This window comes from Lynx canadensis, chromosome B3 (genome assembly GCF_007474595.2).
Source record: "Lynx canadensis isolate LIC74 chromosome B3, mLynCan4.pri.v2, whole genome shotgun sequence".
Classification (NCBI taxonomy): domain Eukaryota; kingdom Metazoa; phylum Chordata; class Mammalia; order Carnivora; family Felidae; genus Lynx; species Lynx canadensis.
The window spans coordinates 82450533-82462936 of NC_044308.2; positions in this window are offsets into that span (position 1 = coordinate 82450533).

Consider the following 12404-nt stretch of genomic DNA (forward strand, 5'->3'; position numbering starts at 1 on the left):
ATGGGGGGGTAGATGACCTCCATTCTCTTCCAATATCAGCATTTATCATTCTGTGAGAGATTGAATCTTTCAGAATAATGCATTTCCTAACGATGAATGTTACCAGTTTAAGGCATATCTTCTCCTTTAACTTTATGAATTTAATTGATTTTTTAGAACATAAACAAGTTGCAAATATAAGAAATATATTTCTCCTTTTGGAAAAAGATGACCATTTCAGTGTTATTGGGAAAACCATAACTTTAGTTACTAAAATTCAAAGCACTGAATTCATTACAAGAAAAGCAATTTCCTCTTCACGATTAATTGTAAGACATTTCTGCCATTATTGAAGAGAAATCGTCTGTGTTTAAAGAGCACTTATGTTGAGTTAAGAAGGTGACATTTCTTTGACGTTTGTGTGTACATAAAGGTAGCTTGTAGAGAAATGTAAGAACACAAGAAGTGCAAACTTATAAAAAATAAGTTTCACATGAAAAGCCATTTGATATGTTTCAAGTATACTCTTAGACTTCATATGGCTATTCATTTTGGAACTCGGATTTTCCTTCTTTAAAAAAAAAATCTGTTAAGATTACTGGTTGCAGTAGTATCTTGCCCAGATTAATAACGTTGCGTTAGAATTTTGCTGAATACAAATGAGTCTGATTTTAGTAGTGAAGTGTGTGTGAGTCATACCCTCCCCTCCCCACCCAGGTGTCAGGCCAGCCCAAGCTGTTCAGCACAATGAAAGTTCTTGTTTGACCATAACTGCACATCTCACTCCACAGGCAATCAGCATTGTAATTAGTGATTCAAAGAAAAGTCATTGTCGTCTCGTTGCTTTATCATAATTGCCAAATAATTTTCCATTGAATAAATAAATAATGTAAAGGAGAAACCTCCCCTCATAATGCTGCCATTAAGGCTTCATTTTTTTACCCCCTCATTTGTATTTGTATTAACACAGCCCACTTGAAAAGGAGTAATTATAATGGCTTTCTGATGGTAGCCGGTAGCCTATGCTTTTTAACAACTGGGGATGGTTCCCTTTTCTATCACCCTTTTGCACTGCATGGCTTACTTTAAGGTTTAGATAAAGGAAGCTCATGGTAGCTGGTGTCTCTTCAAAGGTGTGTGAAAGTGAGGGATTGATCTGCTGCGTGCCTCACTGGGACTAGGTGACTTGCGTTATGACTCTGATGTTCTGTGTAATTGATGCAAGTCCTCTCGTAGCAATTCTGAGATTGAAATCAATATTCATTTGGAGTGCAACAACTGTAATAAACTGCATTCCCTTTGTAAGCAGTGGTCTGAGGCTTTGTAAAGGATCAGTTAGGAGTGACAGATTAACATTTTGGTCGGGCTGGGGTCTATTTGAATAGATATGAACAATGTCTTCAAAACAACCCTGTTTAAAACAGCTGGTTTCACGAAATTAACTTTTCATTTTGTTGTACAGAAACTTCTTTTGCTTTTCCTTTATCCGAGTCTCTCTTCTGTCTGATTACAAATCTGGTCCCAAGGAAAAAAAGGAGTAATCATTATTTTCATTAATAAGGTGATTTTCATGAATAACTTCACGGATGTTATTTGCATATCTTGACAGATTTTTCAGGTGTCTTGTCGGTAACATTATCCCTTGCAAAATATCAACGATTGACAATTGGATTTGCATTCTTTGTTAAAAATGGATATGCCTTGACAATATCTAGTATAGAGTAAAACTTCAGATACCAAAGAGATGCATTCTGAAGAATAAAAAAAATCAATATCAATTAATTTTTATAACCAGACAGCAAATTTATCATGTTAAGCATAGCCATGTGAGAGCTGTGGCATAGTTTAGAGGCCACACGTGCTGGGTCTTGGATCAGACAAATCCGAGTTCAAATCCTAGCCCCACTGCTGACCAGCTGTATGATGTTGGGCATGGGATGTAAATTTTAGCTTCGGTTTACTCATCTGCAAAATGCAAATGATAACGACCCACCCCAGAATAATGCTGGGATAATTAAATGAAATACTTAGATTCAAAACCAACACACTTCTTGGCATATTTTAAGCACTTGATAAGTGTTGGTGAACTATACGGCCAATGACAATAAATCATGCTTCCCCCCCCCCCTTTTTGGGTCAGAAGTATTTTCTCTCCACCCCACATCTACCACCTGGAAAGTGCCCTTAAGCCCGGCATTGCCTGCATGAGAATCTCTTCCTATTTTGCTTCCCAACTACCCTGCTCCTGCCAGACCAACCCTTTATAAATAGTGGTCATTCCCAAATCACAGTGAGTACTTTAACAAGTCCAGTGTTTTTCTATTCAGTTCTTTCCACCCCACCGCCTCCAGTATGTCACCCTGTGAGTTGCAGGGTTAATGTTAGGAGTAGATGATGCCATGAAAGGAGAGTACATCACATGGGGCCTGGTACTACATTACTGTTTTCATCACCAAAGCCAAAGCCAATGTTTGAGTGCTAGTCCTAGTCTTAGGCAATGTTCTAAGTGCTTTCCCTGAATTAAGAACTATTAAGTGAACAAAGAAAGATACAAATAAACCAAAAACCAGACTGTTAAATACAGGGAACAAATTGATGGTTGCCAGATCAGAAGTGGGTGCGAGGATGGATATAACAGATAAAAAGTATTAAGAGGTACAGACCTCTAGTTATAAAATAAGTAAGTCATGGAGATGAAAAGTACAGCATGGGGGGATCTGGTCAATAATATTGCAGTAATATCCTATGGTGACAGATGGTGACTACACTTACCGTAGTGAGCACTCAGGAACGTATAGAACTGTTGAATCAATATGTTGTACATCTAAATCTAATATAATATTGTATGTTAATTCTACTTCAATTAAAAAAAAACTATTACCGCCATTTTATAGAAGAGGAAATTGAGACACAGAGGGTAATTGGCACAGAGCAGTTGCTCAGAAAGAGGTAGTTATTTTTACTATTACCCTCACCTGAGTGAGTGGTTCTCTGGTTTTCTCCATATATGCATATTTCTTGTGTGTCAGGAGTCACAAATGGCCCAAGGGGTCAAAACCAGCCTCCAGACATAGGTACAGGGTTTTAGTATCCAGGGATTTTTCACACCTGTGCCCCCGCTCTTCCAGCCTTCCAGTCTTCCTAGTCCCTATCTGGTTTTTAAAACAAAGACTGTGTCCTTTCTCACTGAAGTTCTCGCTGATATTTTCAGTCTCATGTTATTGTCTCTTCTCTGAGTTCCCCCAGTACTTTAGACTTTACGCATAATTTATTCTTTGATATAATAAGTATAATAAAATATGTAGTATTTTATGACAGTGACTGTATCACATGCGTTGGCCACTTAGGTTCTTGTCATAGGAATGATAGAATCATAGGAGGGGGAGGGGTAATACACCATAGTTGTTACCACTTATTAAGAACACGTATTTTATGCATATAAAGAGCTGTCCGTGAAATTACACATCAAGGTAGGTATCATCATGTCCGGTGCCCTGATGAGGACTGAGTGAAGACTTGCAGAAGTTCAGTAATATGTCCAAAGTCACAGAAAGCTGAACTGACATTCAAACCAGTGGTGTGTCAGACCCTGACCCCATACTTTTTCTACCTCATTTATCTAGCTGCCTCTTTTCTGTAGCCTCCTGCTCGCTTGCCAAATTTTAAGCATGTCAGAGGAATTACCTTTAATAGGTATAGTTTGGGGGCACCTGGGTGGCTCAGTCAGTTAAATGTTCACCTTTGGCTCAGGTCATGATCTCATGGTAAGTGAGTTTGAGCCCGGCGTTGGGCTCTGTGCTGACAGGTGGGAGCCTGGAGCCTGCTTCGTACTCTGTGCCTCCCTCTCTCTCTGCCCCTCCCTCAGTTGCGCTCTATCTCTTTCTCTCTCAAAAATAAATACGCATTAAAAAAAATAAAAAATAGGCATAGTTTGGCCTTTAATAGGAATATTTATATTAGGTTACAAAATATAAGGCATAAATTTTCTCACGTCTATAGGAAAATAATGAAGATGGAGATTAGGATTCAGTACAAAATATTAGAATGCATGGCAGCATATTCTTTGAAGATGAAACAAAAGTATATGTAAGCCTCTTGAATATCCTCCAAGGCATTTCCACTAAAGTTGTCAGAAATATCACATTTTTAGAGATTTTTAAAATATTACTTTTGTATAAGAAAACGCTCTTCATAGTCTAATCACTGCATATCAATAAACCTTGCAATGCCTTCCTTCCCATAATTACCAGTTTTTAAAGGACTAAAGAATATATTTTAGGGGCACCTGGATGGCTCAGTCGGTTGAGCTCCCGCCTGACTTTGGCTCAGGTCATGATCTCACAGCTCATGAGTTCAGGCCCCGCATCAGGCTCTGTGCTGACAGCTCAGAGCCTGGAGCCTACTTCAGATTCTGTGTCTCCCTCTCTCTGCCCCTCCCCTGCTCATGCTCTGTCTCACTCTCTCAAAAATAAATAAACATTTAAAAAACCCCTGCTATTCTTCCTGAAATATATATATATATATATAATTATTATAATATAATTAATATATTTTATTATATATTTATTATTTATATAATAATGCATTATTTATATAATGTATATTATTTATGTAATAAATATGTTATTATATATATTATTTATATAATAATATATCACTTATATAATATATATTATTTGTATAATAAATAGTATATATTTAATATTGTATATTAATATAAGTAATATAATAGAATTATTATTACTGTTGATCAAAATATATTTCCTATGATAGCTTATTTTATTTGCCAGTGTCATACTCAAAATCTTTTTTGTCTGGGGTTGCTTTACAGTAAGTTACCATGTTTTAGTAAAGAGTTGACTCTGCTTTTCTGAGTGCTAACAGAATCTATTGCCTTTAAATTTTTAATCCAAGACTGTTAACAATTTTGTAAAAAAGGAAGCAGTTCTATCCAAGAGCTGCCCTCAGTGACATCTGTACTCTTCCAGGCACACATAATAAAAGTAGTGGCAAACACAAGTTTACAAAAAAAAAAAAAAAAAAAAAAAAAAAGAAGCCACACTAAAACCCTTTTCAGTCCTGTCTTCTGGATTGTCACCGTCAAATATGGCTACCGGTTAAGATCACATTTCACATCTCTGACACAGACGGTTTGACAAGAAGCAATCTGAAGGCTTTCAGAAAGAAATCTGTCTGGGGTAGTTTTTGTGTGATGTAAATATTACAAGGTCAAATTCATTTTTTTCCAGTGAGACAAAATGTTAACCTTACACTTGGATTCAAAGCTGACCCATGACATCACTTTTGGAATGAATATTTCTTTTCACTGGAAGGTGTGACCTAATCTCCATATTTCTTCTATGTATCTTATTTCCTAATTTGACTTTGAGTCAGAATCACCTTTTTTCATACATATGTTGATGCTTTCTGCTGCTGGAAATAGATCTGTAGGCTGTTAACAATTATTGTCATTCCTATTACATTCTAAACATGCATTCTAAAGGTGGATTGATTCTGTAGTTTTATAATAACCTGAGTGTGGCCCTGGTAGAGTGGGTGGGAAGAATATTCGGAATACATCCTTTTCATATTAGACATTTAAATCCTTCAGTGGTTTTGGGGTTTTAAGGGAGACGTATTTTCCTGATCTTAATATGAATTATTGACACATATGAGCTTTTTGTCTTGAATATTACTTTGTGTTTGTTTACAGTATTTATGTTAAAGTTGAGAGGTTAGATTTGTTTGTTTATTATGCATATATTTATGTATTATAGGAAAATCCACCATGGGTAGCCTGGCCTTTATTACCCTGTGAGTCTCAGACAGACATTTGTTCAGATCAATTCAGCAAACATTTATTGAACACTTACTATGTGTCAGACACTAAAGCAGAGCTGAAAAGATGAATAAGACACTGTTTGGCTCTTACATATTCATGATGTGGAAAAATCTCAGGCAAAACATATTTTTAGAAGGAGAGTGACTAGGTACATCTTTAAGACAAGACAAAATGCTAGCACGTCCTTAAGTCCTTATAGTTAAATAGTCACATGCGGTTCATGACTACCATACTGGACAGCACACGTCTATAGGATAAGAATATCATTCATTCACTGAAAATCTAATTCTTGAATACTATGAGATGGTAGGGAAATACTTATCGTATAATATTAAATGAAAAAGAAAACCAGTTTCAAAACGTTATTCACAGTTTTGATCTTAGTTAAAAATTACATGCACATGTATTGATATATACACACACAGAAATATAGAAATACACCAAAATATTCACATGGACTAATTTTGAATGTTGAGATTATGATGATCTTTATTGGTTTATATTTATCTGTAGTTTTCAAACTCTTCATGATGAGCATGCATTACTTTTGTAAGCAGAAAAAAACAAATGTGGAGAAAATTAATCTTTTTAATATGATAGGATGCAGAACTCTTTTAATAAGTTTTTGAAATCTAAACGGTAAATGAGATATAGTTTTACCTTTAAAATATACCTTATAGCTGTGCTTTCAACACCATTTTATTCTTAACCTATTGATACATTTCTAAATTTACTAAGGTTCTGTTGAAATGGGTTGCCAGGCCCACTAATAAAAATACCATATGTGTCTTCATAGATTTTAAAATAAGAAGCTTAGCAGAAAAAAAGAGACAGAACACGGAGGGGGCTGCTACCTCTGCAGTGATTACTGACATTTTGCAGAGTAGAGCACAGTTAGCTTAATTGGTTTTGAGCATAAGTTTTTGGGAACAGACAAATCTGGGCTTGGATTATGGCTTTGACACTTAAACTGGTTTGCATAAAGGTCTTTGTGAGACCTTGAATAAAGCACTTTAAGTTTCTGAGTCTTGTTTTCTCATCTGAAAAATGAGAATATCGAGATCTTCCTTGCTAGGTTGTTGCCAGAATTCAATATATAGTACTTGTAATATATCAGGCATGAAGCACACAGTAGGTGATCAACAAATGTTACTTCTTCTGCCCAGCCTCCTTTACTTCCAGCCATACAGTCTAGGCATTGACTGAGTGATATCCCCTTGCAAGGAAAATTGGTTAGAGCGAGTCTGCCAAGCTAGGAGGCACCAGTGAATTCTTTCAGACTCTGAGTTTCCAAGTGGGTTCCACAAAAAATTGACAAAATACTGAAAAAAAGATACATAGAATTTGATTATTTAAAATAAGATATTTCAACCCTTTGTCCTGTCTTCACTGAAGACTTTCTTTGCTAATATCAGACTAGACTCTTGTCCACTCCAAACAAAAGATTTCAGCTCTCGTCTTGATTCTAGGTAGTTAGGTGTATATGCCAAATCAAAATAATTTGTTTTGTATCAGATGACTATTATTTAATGCAAACAGAGAGCATTTCCTTCCTGCTTGTCCTTTGGCTGGCTCCTATTCAGCTGTCAGGTCTCGGCCTTGATGATGCTCTCTGGGATATTTTCTCGGACACCTCAAGCTTAGATCTGACGCTTCTGTGTGCCTCTTATCTTGCTTAGTTTTAGGTATACAATAATCAACTGTCTTCCTTTGCAACTAGCATATAAGTTTTCAGAGGGCAAGGACTCTATGGTCCTTGCTGTATTCATCGTCTTCAACACAATTTTGACCAGTGGTAGCTATTCAGTTAACATCTGTTCATGTTACTTGTTTGGGCAGAATTCACTTGTATGTTAATGGAGGCTACATGCCAACAGTGGTCCAATTGATTTTTTTTCATTTTTTTTTATTTGTCTCTGTTCACAGTATTTGTTTGTTTTGTTTTGTTTGCTGTGTTTTCACATTTTTCTGAAGAGCTAAGGAGGAATGTAAATCTATAATCAGTCTCACCTGTCCCCATTTTAGTTCTTCCTCACAATGAACTTGTCCTTCTTTATACTCTTGCTTCCAGTTCACTCACATGTGCTTTAGAGTCTTCCTGTTAGCTATAGTATACTGATTCATTAAACAGCCAGTTTAAATATATGTTTAGTCTCTCTTCTACCTTTTTGATTGATTTTGTTAATTAACGTTTCATGTAGATCAAAATAGATTTGGCTTCTTGAATCCAGAACTCAGAGTTTCTCATCCTTTTCCTGTGACTTTTCTCCCTTTTCCCTCTGTACCACAGAGACTGTTCCTCTCATTATAGAGTCTAGCAAGGCTTAATCTTTAGCAGCTAAATTCCAGGCACTCTCTAGGACCTGCCAGCTCAAGGAAAGGAGTGGTGTTAAATGTGATGTGCTTCATGCCCTTCCTTCCTGCCTGTTAAGAGTATCATTTTCTCCAGTTGACCCAGCAAAGGAAGGTTAGCAAAATGCTTCTAAGTCCTAGGTCAGATCATAGCCTCCAGCCCAGACCACCAGCGTTGGCAGGGGATCTGGTCACTGCCAGACACGTGGAGATATGCACAAGGGCTCTATTTTTCTTGGGCTGAATTGAGTAGTCTTCCTGCTCCCTCCTCTCCTAGGAGTTTACATAGATGGAAAATAAGTTTTCTCTTTTGGCAAAATAGCAAGGAAGTTCAGAGAAAGACGTGTTTGGGCACCGAGTCAGGAGGAATAGGAATCATTGGCAAAGTTGGAGAAGTGGAGTGTATTTATTTTTTTCTCTGATTTTCCAGGATTTTTTTTTTCCTTTTGTAGGTTTCTCTCTCTCTCTCTCTCTCTCTCTCTCTCTCTCTCTCTCTTCCTGGAGATATGTATTGGTGTAATGAGTTTCAGGATTGTCAAAAAAAATTTTATCTTACAAAGCTCTCAAATATTGAATACCTGGTTAACTACTTATTCAGATTAGGTGAAGTTGGTCTCTCTCTTTCTCTCATTCTCTCTTTCTCTTTTTATTTCCTTGTCTTTGATATTCTAGTAGCCCAGCTTCCACTTAATTTTGGCAGCTTGGAGATCCATTTTATTTTATGAATGTTCATTGAAGAGAGGTAATATATATGCCCCCACCCTCCAAACCATCTACATTTGTTTTCTGTATTATATGATTTAGTGCTTGGCTATAAATGACTCTATTACAGATTCCTTTCCCTTCTATGCTACCCTTTAATATGTGAATTTACAAGGGGCAGTAGATCTCCCAGAAGCAATATACATATTTTTAACAGTACTTGGGGAGGCTGAACTAACTTGTGCTGAGAGTAATGGACTGGATATGAAGGAAATGGGGATTGGCACAAATAGCTGACCTCAGTTACAACCTTTTCCTGTGTCTTGTCTTCTGTACCACATGGTCCTGTCCAAAGTATAGTCAAATCTATAAAAGACAAAAAAAATGTCACATCTATGGTAGTGAGTTTTAAATCTAATACAACTTAGGCTTCTTTCAGCCAATGCTTGGTTGCTTATAAAATGTCACTTGTTCTTTTACAAATTTAAGAAGTTTATTAGGGGTAAACATCAGTGGCTCATGCTTTGGACCTTGATGTAGGTCACGCTTCAGTCTCTGTAGTGAAACTTAGTGGTTTTTTTTTTTTTTTTTTTTTTTTTGACACTTAGTTTTTACCTCCAAGGGGAAAAATACACTTATACCTCAGAAACATGAGTTTTGCCTTTAAGAATAACTTGTAGTTTTGAAAAATATTGGCTATTTTCTGCAGTTCAACATCAAATCCATTGACATTTTTATTTCATCATTTTTGGGGTGTGTTTTGTGACTAGACCCCAGCTAGTCCCTATTTATAAACTGTGATAAATGGATTTTGATAATTCTACTTTATAAGGCAAAAGCTTGCACATTGGTAGGAGTAATACAATAAAAAAGAACAAGTGAGTGAAACCAGAAAATGAACACAGAAGTGAACTTGTTACCAGAAATACCATTCTGCTGCTGTTTTTTTCTTCTTTTCATGCTGAACTTTCAATGTGAGACAAGTTTCGTTATTTGGGATAAGGTTGGACTCTGTGGTTTTATTTTGTTCCCATCAGAACCTCGTATCTTTGGCAGTTGACATAGGCAGATAGATAGAGAAATAACTAAAATGTCACTTATACATTGTGACCTGGAGTTGTTGTGTGCAGGTACTGTGGGAACACCAAGCAAGGAATAAATACATTTACCTAGGAAAATTGAAGATGACTTCATGCAGGAGGTTAAGGGGAGATCTTCTGCAGAAATAAGAGTTTGACTCCACGGAAATGATCAGAAAATATGAGCCAGGGAGTACCACATGTGCAAAGGCCATGTTGCAGAAAGGCCTGGAGAGACAGAAGACTAGGGAACTGTTTGACGGGGCTGGACGGAGGAGTTGCTACGCCTGACGGGGCAACAAGAGCTTAGCAAAGCAGTGCTTCAAATGCTGGTATGCCGGGTGAAGTTACTGGACTTTCTCCACTGTGCAAGGGGGAGCATTGACATTTTAAGCAGAGAAGATGACAGAGTCGGTTTCTTAGAATAACATCGATTTTAATATTTAAAAATGAAGGGTGAAGAGAGTCTTTTAAAGTGAAAATGACAGGAGACCTTGATCAAAAGTGAAGGAGATCATCTAATATTCTGGAGAAAAGTGTTTGTTACATAGGTTCCAGTTTCTCAGGAGAGCTCTTGAATCTCCATAAAGAATAATTGTTTTTACCAGCCCTGTGTTTCCATGAATGGTTGTCTTTTATTAAGGAGACATGCATTCTGAAGGATTTTTAAAATATGGTATATCACTGACTATCATAGTATAAAATATGGGTTGGATGGGTAGCATTTCTAGCCTTTGGTTCGGACTCTCTGATATTGTGGTCCCAGATGGAATTGAGGACCATAAGCCTCCAGATGAAATGGAGTTGGGTCATTGCATTTCTGCTGCTGGGAAAGCCCACTCCAAGCTGTGAGTGAGCGTTACTTGGCGTAAGCATGGTGTGAAAATAGTGCTAACACCAAAATGAGAAGGACTGAGCACTGCCCATTAAGAAACCACCCCGATGATTAATTGTACCGAAAAAAAAGACATCCTTTAAATATTTGCCCTCCAAATGGATTATGCCAATTTATACATTATGTATTTGTTGATACCGTCAGTATAATGGTGGTGGAATTACAACTTTGAATCAGACTTCCCCAATTAAACTGATGATTCAAGTGGTCTTAACTGTCTCAGTGAGTTCTACCTCCCTTTGGCAAGGCTTAATAAATGCAAATCTGAAATACCAGCCTTGTAGCTTTAAAAATATGCATATTTTCTGGCTGTTGAGAAAGGCAAAGAGTAAACCTGAACACTTGGATTTCAACCATTGAAGCAAAGACGGAGAGATGATTGAATTCAGTCTTAAATTTTATAGAACTAAATTTAATGGTGAGCACAATCGCACTCTGTGGTGATTGTTTTCAGTGCTGCTTTATTAAGTTATGTAATGGCAGGAGTTCAAACTCAGTGATTGTCGAAATGGTAAATTTAAGGAGTGTTTGAGATTGCCTGCCAATATGCAAGTGTAAGGGGTTTCAAAGTGCAGAAAATATTATTTCCACCTTCCCATTTCTGTAGCTTATTATTCTTATTCAAACAGTTTTTAGGGATTATATTTAATACACTGCCTTAAAAATGTTTAAAAATCTCATTTTATTCCCCAAAGATTTGTTTTTTGCTGTTGCGATTAGATGATGACAGCTAGCTGGCTTTTAAAATTGATCAGGAAGTATTCTGGCAGTCATTCAGTGTTGTAATAGCACTTTAATGGATATGAGCTATTCACCCAGATCAGACTCAATGTCAAAACAGGCGAAAATACAGCTGTCACTCTGGACAACAAGATACTCATATGCAAGCAGCTGCTTAATACACAGTAGAAAGGCAGCCTTTTAGTAATATTTAAAAGGTGTGTCAATGCCAGTGTATGAGTGTCCTATAAAGTTGGGGTGTGCCATTTAGAAAAGAGGAGGATGAGGACGTGCATGCATTCTATCTGTACGCTTATTCAAGCGTATCCTTTGAAAACATCCATGTATGTACTGTGGATAAGCAGGGCGGCCTTAGACATTTCTTCTTTTTTAAAATACATACGAAAATGATTAAGCGTATGTGCACATACATGCATACACACAAATGCCCATTTGACTCTGTTGGCCGAAGCATGGTGTTAATGAGGTCAGAGTCCTTTATTCAGTCTCCATGTGAAGCTGGTAAACTCTGCTCTGAACTGAATTCAAAGGCTGATCCCTCTCCTCAACTAGTCAACGTCTCCATGCAGGCTTTGATTTTGAGAGCCGACGCTGAGGAAAGCACAGCCAGGACAGTTACTGGTAAAACTACTCCCAGTGTAGTCATCTCCGTCATCCACCTGAAGGACAGTACCTCACTGTGCTAACCCCACTAACTGGTGATGTTCTGTCAGTAAACAAATGTCAAACCAACTTCATTAATTTGTTTAATTCTTGAGTTTGTTATGGGACATGTGTGGCACAGGGTAGTTTGTTTGCCAGTTTTGTGGGTGAG